At 40.4% G+C, this 12828-nt stretch overlaps 1 long non-coding RNA gene across 2 annotated transcripts in view; it reads right to left on the bottom strand.

Moving 5' to 3' along the window:
* Positions 1 to 12493, bottom strand: part of LOC129634758 (uncharacterized) — a 68045-nt gene extending 55552 nt beyond the window's left edge. The window contains exon 1 of one of the 2 annotated variants that reach the window (XR_008705882.1): positions 12290 to 12493. This is a non-coding gene — a long non-coding RNA (uncharacterized LOC129634758). The remainder of the gene's footprint in view (positions 1 to 12289) is intronic. The other variant, XR_008705878.1, reaches the window with a different exon arrangement.
* Between the last annotated feature and the right edge of the window lie 335 nt (positions 12494 to 12828).

Raw genomic sequence — 12828 nt, 5'->3', positions numbered from 1 at the left:
ACGGAACCCAGTTTACCTCCAGCAGGCAGGTTCTTTTTTTTTTTTCCCAGAAAGACCAGCAACATTGAGCCAGCACTGGACATTATTTACAGAATGGAATGTCCCTGTTGGTCCAGTGGCTAAGACTCTGCATTCCCAATGAAAGGGGCGCAGGGTTCGATCCCTGGTCAGGGAACTAGATCCTACATACTGTAACTAAAACCCAGTATAACCAAATAAATAAAAATAAATGTTAAAAATATATTTACATCATGTACAAATGGAAAGCATATCTTCCATTGAAAATGGTTTAATTTTCCCTGGGTTGTTGTAATGACAATTTCCTTAACCTGATAACAGATTTTTTAAATGTAATCATGTATTTATTTTATGGTTTGCACAAGATGTACCTTTAGTACATCCAGATTTTCATAACCCATCAAACAGTTTTTCAGTATGTGTTATGGCAGGATATTCTAGAACTGCCAAGAAAAGTAAATTCACAGAGCTGCCTGCAACTCACTAACTATAACAAATTAGCATAAGCAGCCCCATTTTAGAAGGAATGGCTTTTACAAGTTACACAGAAAAATAATGTGATTTTTGCATTTGTATCATTAAAAAACTGTCCATACAGTATATGATTTATCATGAATATTAAACACAGCCCAGACTGGTTAACATAGCCAGTTAGTCTATTTGAAGTGGACATCCTTAATGAAACAGAACTAGTTATGATCTTGAGAATAACTAGGAGAACTAACTAAAAAGTACCTATTTTTACGGATTTTCTCTACTTTAAAAAAAAGTGCATATCGAATAAAACCTTTCAACACTTGTCAGCTCTCCTGTGAACATACCATATAAATGGACTGGCACCGACTGCCAGGAAAAACTAAAGGCCAAATTACTCTCTTCCACCCATGCTGTGAAGTTCAGAGAGAAATCTGTCCGAGAGCCGTACCATACAGATAGGAGACAATGAACTATTTAGAAACAACCGAAGGATGCATAAAATTCTTCACATTTCTTGGCACAATAGCAAAGATCTTATTTTCCTAGTCACCCTCACAATTTAAAATGCCTGTGTCTGGTTGTTCACAGCACAAAACAAAGGTGCATGTTTTCAAATATCTAACTTGCTTCAGCTCTGTTAAGTCCAGCAAAAGGAATTAAAAACTGCAAATGGCAAAGGATACCAGGGCTGCAGGGTTGCCCTATTACAGAGAGATCCACAATGCAACCAGTTGTCCGTGCAATACTGAAGAGGTATCATTAATACCCAGAGTAAATGAAAAACCAGAGAGTCAGAATCTGTTTCGTATACTCTTCTGATAAACATGGGGCCATTAGGGAATGGTTTATAACCACCTTAAGAGGATTGTCTTTTTACAGAACCTAACCTGCCAGCTCAGGAATTTTGAAAACATAGCAGCTTATAAAACAGGACCATCCTTCCAACCCCTCTACTCTGAAGGATGCAGAAAGGAGGAAAAGATTGATGATTAGCGTGCTTTAGGAGGGGTGGGGGGGACTGTGGCAGGCAGGGAAAAAAGCAGGGATAGAGGCTGAGATGCAAACTAAGAAAGGTTTACAGAGAAATTAGGAAATGCCTGGCCGGCCACTGACCATCATCAAACGACTCGTTTCTCCATTGGACTCTAGACTTTAATTTAGCTCTTCTTTGACTTCCTCAAACTCAAAATGTCAAACTCTCTCCTCCTTTCTCCCAAATCCCTTTTCTCAGAGTGCTTTCCCACCTGTGTCCCTGATGGAAGTGAAAACAGCTAATTACCCATTCTAGAAATCTGGGGTTGTCCCAGATGCCGCCCCTTTCAATCAATCGTCCAGTCCTTTGGTTGTTTTTTAGTCACTCTATGTGTTCTGTGTGTGTGTGCTCAGTCGCTCAGTTGTGTCCAACTTTTTGTGATCCCATAGACTGTAGCCCATCAGGCTCCTCTGTCCATAGAATTTCCCAGGCAAGGATACTGGAGTGGATTGCCATTCCCTTTTCCAGGGGATCTTCCCAACCCAGGGATGGAACCCTGGTCTCCTGCATTGCAAGCGGACTCATTACCATCTAAGCCACCAGAGAAGCCCCTGTTCAGTCTCTGCTGTGTGTGCTTAGTCGCTCAGTTATGTCTGACTCTTTGTAACTCCATGGATTATAGCCCACCAGGCTCCTCTATCCATGGGGATTCTCTAGGCAAGAATACTGGAGTGGGGTGTCATGACCTCCTTCCGAGGATCTTTGCAACCCAGGGATCAAACTCAGGTCTCCCACATTGCAGGCAGATTCTTTACCTTCTGAGCCACTAGGGAAGCCCAAACCAGGAAAGTTTAATCACTAACTTCAAAATATCTCCTCTTTCTTTTTTCCCTCCCTATCATGGCCATCTAATTCAGGCCATTCCTGTTTCTTTTGACAACAACCTCCAAAACTGTCTCCTTGCCTCTACTCGCACCCTCTTTTGATTCATTGTTTAAATATATGTTTGTTTGTTTGTTTGCAGTAGAATTGCTTTACAATGTTGTGTTCGTTTTTGCTGTATACCAACATGAATCAGCTGTACATATACATATATCCCCTTCTTCTTGGAGTCCCTCATTCCACCCATCTAGGTCATCACAGAGCACCAAGCTAGACTCATTAAAAAAACAAAAAACAAAACAATATAACAAAACCAATGATAAAACAATATAACAAAACCAATGATAAAACACTGGTTTTATCATTCCCAAGCTGAATACCTGCCTTTAGCGTCATCATACTTTTCCATCTTATTTTAACCCTAGTTTACCTCCCTCATTTTATCTTGAGCTTTCCCTGCATAGCAACACTAAAACGCTTTACTTTTTGGTTACCTAGAGCAGCATGCTGGATCAAAACTTAAAACCTTTGCATTTTTCCTTTTCTCTCTGCCAGGAATACTGTCCTTCTCCATTTGCCTGGTCAGCACCACCTCATCATGCCCTCTGCCTCAGGATGGAAAGCCCATCCTTCAGGAAGCCCCCCTCATCCTCACCTCCAAAGCCAGGGAGCTGCTGTGACCCCTACGCACACCTTCAGGCTGTCTCCTCCATCAGATTGTGAGCACCTGTGAATACCTTCATTGTTCACCACCGTCTAGGCTCCACACATAGTAGGCCTTTAAAAATAATGGTTAAATGAACACGCTAGACCGTAAAGAATCTGCCTGCAATGCAGGAGACCTGTGTTCGATCCCTCAGTTGGGGAAATCCCCTGCAGAAGGGAGTGGCAACCCACTCTGGTATTCTTGCCTGGAGAATCCCATGGACAGAGGAGTCTGGCAGGCTATAGTCTACGGGGTTGCAGAGAGTAGGACATGGCTAGGCAATTAATACTTCTCAAGTATAACATCCAGGATAGAATCCAACTAAATGCATTTCATACAACTCAAGTGTAACCAAGTGAAGTTCTCTAGCTGGTTCAACTATGATAGACCAGGGTGTCCCAAACACACTCAAGAATGACCTGAGTCACTTGTTAAAATGACAGAGCAGAAACTGGTAAAAGTGCTGGAATCTGACTGAATCTGAAGAGGAGAAGTGGAGATCAGGACCACGAATGAACTGGCTTTGCACTGTATACCCTTTGGATTTTTCTTTAAAACACACACACATATAAAGTAAATATATTTATTTTATATGTTTTATATATTCACACATTCCTGGAAGACTATACACATACTAAAAAAAACACAGAAAAACAGTAACATTGATCACCTCCTCCCGGAAGGTGAATTGGGATGTTGGGAGGACAAGGTTGAAAAAGAGATTTTTCAATGACATTCTTTTACATCTTTTGGCATTTCTAACCATGTTCAGTATGTGACCTGGTCAAAAATTTAAAAAGTTAAGCAGAAACACAGGTTTTTTAGGTCCCTGGCTGGAGAGGGATCTATTTCATAAAGATAGAAGAGGAGCCTGGAAATCTGTATTTTTAACAAACTTCCCAGGAAACACCAAGTAAACATTGAGGAAAGTCTGAGGAACAGGATTAAGGCTGCACTTGACCTTGGAGATCATCTAATCCAGTAGTTCCCCAATCTGGGTATCATCCGTGATTTAATCAGAATGTTGCGGATCTGTTTTGTGCTAATGAAGAGCTATGCATTTGTCCACTGTAGGCCCAGTGCTGGCGTTTTCCAGCCTAATGAAACCTCTCTCTGATCTTCCCTAGAAACAGAAGGCAGGAGGGTTATACGTGACTTCAGCTTGTGACGCAGGATCCGTCCACTGTGCTCTGCTTAACCCTAAAGCCAGATCTGAAAATATTGATCTCTGTGTTGAGCAAGAGCTGGGCAACCAGATTCTCACCTGGTGAACTGTGTATGTGTGACATCACCAGTATCAGAAAGTGTATTCCACACACAAGGACCCTCCAAGACCCAGGAGCACTTGGAAAGGAAGCCAGTGCCCTCTCTTTCCCGATGTCACCTAGAGGAATCACATTTCATTTCCCTAATGCCTTTCAGCCAAAGACCTAAATACGTGCATTTCCCTTGTGCCAGTTCTTCCCCTCTTGTGCCAGTTTCTGATAGTTATGGTCACTTGACCTAGACCTGAGGGGACACCTCATAACTCAAAAATCTAAAATTGTGAAACCCACTGGTGTGACTCTGCTTGCACAGAAAAGCAAAAGTCCATTTGCAGAACATCAAAAGGAATTAGGAGAATGTGGGCTGTGTGTTGCTTGGTGTTGCCTAGCAATATGGTGAGGGCATAGGAATCACAGAGAGGGTGAGATTCACACCCACAAGGAAATCATATTATTCAAAAACACACGTACTCATACATACACATGTATCTGATGTCTCCGAAGAATGTTATAAACTATAAGTACAGAATTACAGTCACAAGTAGAACAGTCTTCAGAACACTGTAAGATAAAGGTGCTAGGTGATTGCGTGCTTAGTCACTCAGTCTGACTCTGCCACCCCATGGGGTGGCACCCACCAGGCTCCTCTGTCCATGGGGATTCTCCAGGCAAGAATACTCGAGTGGGTTGGCATGCCCTCCTCCAGGGGATTTTCCCAACCCAGGGTTTGAACCCAGGTCTCCCACAGTGCAGGAGAATTCTTTACAATCTGAGGCACCAGGGAAGTCCAGGTGATCCATTACTTATGCTTAAATGTCTTTGTGAGTATATCTATCACTTAGAGGAAAAACTATTGTATGCTTGTGAGTGGAGTTTACAATGACCCTCACTGACGTGAGCCCTGTCAAAAAAAGTAAACTTCACATTTTAAACATGTTAATATGTAAAATTACAGGAAGAAGTATTCAATATACAGAAAGGACTTTAACCTCTTTGCTCATCCTTGTTACAGAATAATGAGGTGTGCCCTTCATTTTCATAAGAGCCGGGTGTAGTGGTACAAAGCATGATCATCAAAGGCAGACACTTGATTTCAAATCCTGGCTCTGTCTTCTGCCATTTTATTTAATCCCCCTGGACCTGACTTTCCTCATCTATGAGTTGAAAATAACAGCAATATTTACCTTATAGGGCTGTTGTGAGAATTACAATAAGGGAATCTGGCAGGGGGAGGGGTGATAAATTAGATGATTGGGATTGACAGAAAACTAATAAGGGCCTAATATATAACACAGGGAACTCTACTCAATACTCTGGGAAAACAATCTAAAAAAGAGGGGATATATGTATATGTATAACTAATTCATTTTATTGTACAGCAGAAACAAATACAACATTGTAAATCAACTATATTCCAATAAAAATTAATTTAAATAAACAAATAAAATAAAATATAGGAATCCACGTAAAGGACAGAGACAGGGGTAAGCACTCCATAACTTTTCTGCTCCTTATTAGTGTTATTATGCAAAAGGCTCTTGATCACCTTTCAATAAATATAGAGACAGAGAGTTAACCCAAGCAATGGTATCAGTAGGATTTCTGCCTAACAGGATGCTGTTCAGTTGTCAGGAAGAGGAGACTGTGGCTTCCACTTCCTCTCCTGCCTGGAAGGAGAGATGAGAAGTCACCCTCCTCTTTTCTCTCATGGCCCAATCAGTGATTATTCCAAAGTCCGAGAGCCAACCAACTCAGTTCTAAGAATGAGACTCAAGATTCAAATGCAGTCACTCACTAAAGAAAAACTCCATCCTAAGGCCAATAAAAGTTGAATAGTCAAAGCTATGGTTCTTCCAGTAGTTATGTATGGATGCGCGAGTTGGACCATAAAGAAGGCTGAACACCAAACAATTGATGCTTTTGAACTGCAGTGCTGCTGAAGACTCTTGAGAGTCCCATGGACTTCAAAGAAATCAAACCAGTCCATCCTAAAGGAAATCAGTCTTGAATGTTCATTGGAAGGACTGATGCTGAAGCTGAAGTTCCAATACTTTGACCACCTGAAGAGCTGACTCACTGGAAAAGACCCTGACACTGGGAAAGGCAGGAGGAGAAGGGGGTGACATAGGATGAGATGGTTGGATGGCATCACTGATTCAATGGACATGAGTTTGAGCAAACTTTGGGGGATGGTGAAGGAGTGGGAAGCCTGGCGTGCTGCAGTTCATGGGGTTGCAAAGAGTCAGACATGACTTAGCAACTGGATAAAGGTCACACAACCTAGAAACCCTTAAGCTCCAGGCTCCCCTGCCAGAACAACTCGCTCCCCAATCCTGCATCTTCCAGGGTACCAATCTGGAGGTCCCCTAAAAGGACTCCCCTCTGTCTTCTTTCCAGCTGACCTTGAAAATGTTCTCAGATTTTGGTAAAACTATGATTTCCTGGATACATATTACTTCCCCAGGGCATGCTGAGGCGAAATGGCAGGTGGGTAAGCAGGGAGTCATCATCCATCTCCACTGCTTGAGTTTTGAGCACTAGTCTCCAGCAGTGTTTGTCTCTTAAGATCGAGGTGAGAAAGAACCAGAATAGCTGAGCTGCCAGGCCACCCCTGGGGAGAGGTAAGTAATTAGCAGAGCTCCCTGAGCATCACTGAGAAAAACAATCTGTGTATCCTCCTAGGCAAATGATGAACAGTGAGTGATTTGTGAGAATAATAAAATTATATGGATTCTATTTATTCATTTTATTTTTATTTTATTTTATTTTTAAACTTTACAATATTGTATTGGTTTTGCCAAACATCAAAATGAATCCAGTTTTGAAGAAATATTTTAGTCTGTTCCTAATATCCTTTGACTTGTATGAATTTGAGAATTTTTTTCTTCTCTTTTGAACTATTTTGAACAGGATTGAATTATAAGTGCTATGGTTACTTACTATGGTTTAGAAAATTCTACTTATTGAGATAAGAATAAGTTTCTCTTTGGCTTTTAAAAGTCCTTGATACAGTTAGACAATATAATGGAAGAAAGGACCCCATTTGTATTAGCAACTAAAAGATTAAATTCCTAGGAAGTTTGTTCTTCCTGTAAGAAGTGAAGAGTCATATGAAAAAGACTTTTAAAGCCACTGAGGTTCAAAAAAAAAAAAAAAAAAAGATTTGAACAAATGGAAGGATATCTACGATATTAGATAAAAAGGCTTTATACAAATGTGATTCTCCCTAAATTACCTATATAGGTAAAAAACTTCATTTAAAAAAGGTTTTTTTAAGTGTTATAAATTGACTACAATATGGAAAAATAAACAAGTGTATGAATGAAAATTCTGAAAAAGGAAAGCAAGAGTTGTCTAGCTGTGTTAGATACTAAAATGTGAAGCTATAGTAATTAAAAAGGCATGGTACCTGAACAGACAGACAGCTCAATGGAACAGAAATGGACTCAGATTCAAAAAGACATTCAGTATGAGATAAAATGGCACCTCTTATCAGTGGAGAAAGATGGTCCGTAATGGGGGGTATTAAAGTTGGATCCAAACCTCACACCATGATATTCCAGACGGATTAACATTTTTAGAAATAAAATCCTGAGCATGCCAGAATAAATTGTTAGATACTTTTCCACATAATCTTGGAATACCATAGGCCCTTTGAAATACAGAATAAAAGCCAGCATCCATAAAAAATTGATTTATACACTACAAACACTTCTCTATGGCAAAACAACAAGAAACACTGGCATAGTTGAAAGACAGCAAACGTCAAAAAACTGCATTTCTTATAACAGATAAAGGATTCCTACAAATTTATAAGAAAAAGATAAATGTTCCCATCAAAAAAGACAGTTAGCAGAAAAAGAAATAAATGGGGGAAATCTCCAGTTCACTTATAATAATGTATCTTTTTCACATATCAGATTGGGAAAGAATGAGTGCGATCTGCTGATGGATATAGCATGGTTAAACAGGTACTTCAGTTTTACTGCTCAAAGTTTAAATTGCTGCAGCACCATCATGGGTGATTTGGCAATATATATATAAATCATAAGTGGACATATACTTTGATCTAGCAATTTCACTTACAAAGATTTATCTTGCCATTGCTCAAGTATGTGTGAAATAATCTGGATACTAAGTTACTTAATACATAATGTTCTGTGATTGTAAAAAATGAGGAACAATCTAAATGCATACCAGTAAGAAATTGTTAAGTAAATCGTTGCTACATCTATATAATGGAATATTATACAGCTGTTAAAAGGGATGGGGAGGTATTTTATGTACTGATGTAAAATTATTTCCATGATCTATCACAAAAAGTAAATGAGGGTATCTTCCCTAGTGGTAGAGCAGCTAAGACTAACACTCCAAACTCCCAACACAGGGGACCCAGGTTCAATCCCTGGTCAGGGAATTAGATTCCACATGCCACAACTAAGAGTCTGCATGCCCCAACTAAGACCTGGCACAGCCAAATAAGTAAATGCACACATAAAAACTAAACAAGGACCTGGAGTCATCAATTACCCCCAGAAAAGATACAAGTAGGAAAGATTTTCACCACACATCCCTTTATCTTCAGAAATACAAACCCTGTGCACATAAAACTTAGTCCAGAAATAAATAGATAAAATTTTAAATAAAAACCTTTGCCATTTTGATTGCTTTTATGTCAATAGTTCAGTGTTTCCTTTGGTATTCTGACAATCTTGCTACAGTAAATAGCTAAAGATCTTTTAGGACTTTTATGTTATCTTTATTTTTATGGAGTTAGGTTTTAAATAGTTCTTCAAGTGAGAAGAGTGCCAAAGAAAGCCCCTTTTTTTTCTGAATGTGTAACTTTCTACTACCTGATTCTATTTCTATTACCTGATTTAATTTTTCAGGTTAGAGCTGTTGGCAGACAGAATGCTGAGATGGCCCCACATTCATATAAGTTTTGTTAGACCAAAGTCATGCCTATGTGGTCACATACTGTCTGTGGCTAGCCGTAGAGTTGAGCAGTCTTGACAAAAAGCCACATAGCCTGAAAAACCTGCAGCCTTTACTATTTGTCCCTTTATTATACAGAAAAAGTTTGCCAATCCCTGTTTAAACCATTTAGAGTTGAGGCGCCTATTATTTGCAGCCTGAAAGCATTCACACTAAACTATAATGGATAATAATGACCATGCAGGTTTTTAAGTAAATTTCTATGGACACAGAACATGCATACATACAAGTTTACAAATCATTATTGTACCACTTAATGAGTTTCACAAAGCAAATATATTTACGTAACCATTACCAGGAGCTACCCTGGTAGCTCAGCTAGTAAGGAATCCACCTGCAATGCAGGAGACCTGAGTTCGATTCCTGGGTTGGGAAGATCTGCTGGAGAAGGGAACAGCTACCCACTCCAGTATCCTGGCCTGGAAAATTCCATGGATTGTATGGTCCATTGGGTTGCAGAGAGTCAGACACAACTGAGTGAATTTCAACCATTACCAAACCCCAGAATCTCTCTTGTCTCCATCCAAAGACACCTCCTGTTCAGATTTCTATCAGAATAGATTTCCAGAGACTAGCTTTGACTGTTTATAAGCTGCATATAAATGCAATTATAGTACATGTCCTTTTGTGTCTGACTTCTTTTGCTCAGGGTTTTGTTTGTGAAATTCATCTGTTTTTGTAGCAGTAGTTCAGCCATTCTCATTGTTAGGTAATACTCCATGGTATGTCACAATTTATTTCTTCATTCCACAGTTGATGGACATTTGAGTTGTTTCCAAATTCTAACAATAATGAATAGTGCTATTGTGAATATTGTAATTTTGGAGTGCATATATATACACACCTAAATATGTTACACCCATGTACATGCTACATCTGTAAGTTATATGTGTTTATGTCACACATATGTGTGTGTATAACATATACAGTTAGAGTAAAACTGGGGGTCATACAAACATGATTATTACCACGTATCTGCAAGTACGATCCAGTGTCAGAAAACACATACTTTCATTGAACAGAAACTGGTTCTGCTTCAATTTTCCTATAACATCAAGGTTAATTTAGCAGAGTATCAGGTTCAAAAGACCATATACAACCAGATGTATAATCAATTAATTGAAAAATTAAAACAATTACCAACAAGCTGATTTCCTTTCCAGAACCTACACTGTTCTGTTACTTTAAGGATGTTTCAAGCTGCCTGCTTAGAGGTTAATTGTTTGAGCAGCTGAATTCAAATCATTGCTTTCTTTGGAACACTGGGAAGGCTCAGATGACTTTGGCACTTCGCTAAGTCACAGAGGTGCGTTTTCTGGGACATATTCCTTACTTTGAGGAAAAAGTGATGAAAAGTTATAGATGGATGAGGTGGCAGGGAGCCTCAGTAGATTGAGAGCTCAAAAAAAGGGGGGGAGGGGCAAAATTGGTACAATTTCCAGCGATTTTCCTACTTAGGAAAAAGCCACAGAAAATGAAGATTTCACTAAAGGGCGCTTCCTCCTATTCCAGCCACCCCTGACTGGTACTTCTGCCTTGCTGTTCCCTTCCTCACTCAGGCAACATTCTCCAGAGGTTTGAAAACAGTGTATCTTTTTTTTTTTTTAAAGCAGCACCCAAGGATTGCATGGATAGCTTCATTTCAGTTCAGTCGCTCAGTCATGTCCAACTCTTTGTGACCCCATGAACTGCAGCACGTCAGGCCTCCCTGTCCATCACCAACTCCCGGAGTTTACCCAAACTCACGCCCATTGAGTCGGTGATGCCATCCAACCGTCTCATCCTCTGTCATCCCCTTCTCCTCCTGCCCTCAATCTTTCCCAGCATCAGGGTCTTTTAAATGAGTCAGCTCTTCGCATCAGGTGGCCGAAGTATTGGAGTTTCAGCTTCAAAATCAGTCCTTTCAATGAACACCCAGGACTGATCTCCTTTAGAACAGACTGGTTGGATCTCCTTGCAGTCCAAGGGACTCTCAAGAGTCTTCTCCAACACCATAGTTCAAAAGCATCAATTCTTCAGTGCTCAACTTTCTTTATAGTCCAACTCTCACGTCTGTACATGACTACTGGAAAAACCATAGCCTTGACTAGATGGACCTTTGTTGACAAAGTAACGTCTCTGCTTTTTAATATGCTGTCTAGGTTGGTCATAACTTTCCTTCCAAGGAGTATGCATCTTTTAATTTCATGGCTGCAATCACCATCTGGAGTGATTTTGGAGCCCCAAAAAATAAAGTCAGCCACTGTTTTCACTGTTTCCCCATCTATTTGCCATAAAGTGATGGATAGCTTACTGTCTTACATACACCAGGAAAATTAAGAGAACCAAGAAAGAGTCTAAAAAGGCAATAAGGAGAGTGATTATTAGGGGTACACATTTGATTGAAGTTTTTTGCACTCATCAGGTGTTATCAGACCAATAGAGAAGATTCAATCTGATAATTATCTAGATGAGTCATCTGTAGCCACAGACTACTAGGGTCAAACTCAGGGCTTTGTGGTTTTGAGCTGATGTCCTCCCAACAAGACAGCAAAGCGCAAGTTGAACTCTCTTGGCCTCTTTCTCCTCTTTGGCCAACTCTAAGGTACCAATTTCTTTAAGCAACAAAGGAAGTGAGGGGGGATGGGCAGACAGTGAGGGGAAGGAGAAGGATGAGGGAGAGGAGGAAAAGGATGAGAGGACAAAGAGAGTGAGCATTCTCTGCAGACTCCTAGAAATATTTTGCCACAAACTTTCCAGAAAAGAGCAGCTCTGGTCTTCTATCCCCAGCAGTCTGCTCCAGGTGTGGCATGGGCATACCTTGGGGTGGGTCCTTCCACTTTCTTTATAGAAACTTCAGTATTTTCAACTTCATCTCCCTCCATGTGCAGGGTAATAGGATGCCAGCTCTGAGGCAGCTCTTATGCCTCTAGACCTGACCACAGTCTCTCTCTAGGACAGATAATGAAAGTCTGAAGAGAAAAGAAAATGTACCTTCACAATTGAATAAGGCACAGGAGAACCGGGCTGAATATTCCAAGCTGTGAAAGTAGATACTGCAGCCACGTGCAGCCCTCTCGTGCAGGGCGGTGCTGTCTGCTTTTTAGTATCCTGTCCCACCCTAAACCCAAACAATTTCTGCCCTCATATTAAGTGAGAGAACACTGTCACAGAACCCTCCTGCTGGTTTAGGGGCACCCTTAGGCATCTGCAGCCTCTGTTTCATCCATCAATGATCCTTTCTGTGTTGAAAAGCTTTTGACTCTTAGAAGCTGTAAACAGAGACCTATTTTGACTTTTAAAATCTTTTTTTTTTCCCCTCTTGAACTCTTGAAAGAGAACTCTTCCCAACTCATTTTCCAGGAGCACTTATCTTGAAAGCTTTTGGCGGACGTTTATTGCGCTCCATCCCACTCCTGTGAGGTGGCGAAGGTCTGTTATCCCCATTTTATTACCAAGGCAGCTGAGATAGAGAGAAGCGCTTTGCCGAAGGTCACGCACCGAGTCAGGGGCGCCCTCAGAGGCAGGACTCT

The sequence above is a fragment of the Bubalus kerabau genome, chromosome 20 (assembly GCF_029407905.1).
Source record: "Bubalus kerabau isolate K-KA32 ecotype Philippines breed swamp buffalo chromosome 20, PCC_UOA_SB_1v2, whole genome shotgun sequence".
Taxonomy (NCBI): domain Eukaryota; kingdom Metazoa; phylum Chordata; class Mammalia; order Artiodactyla; family Bovidae; genus Bubalus; species Bubalus kerabau.
Note: the sequence above shows the minus strand (reverse complement) of the source record. Positions and strands in the feature narration are given on the sequence as shown.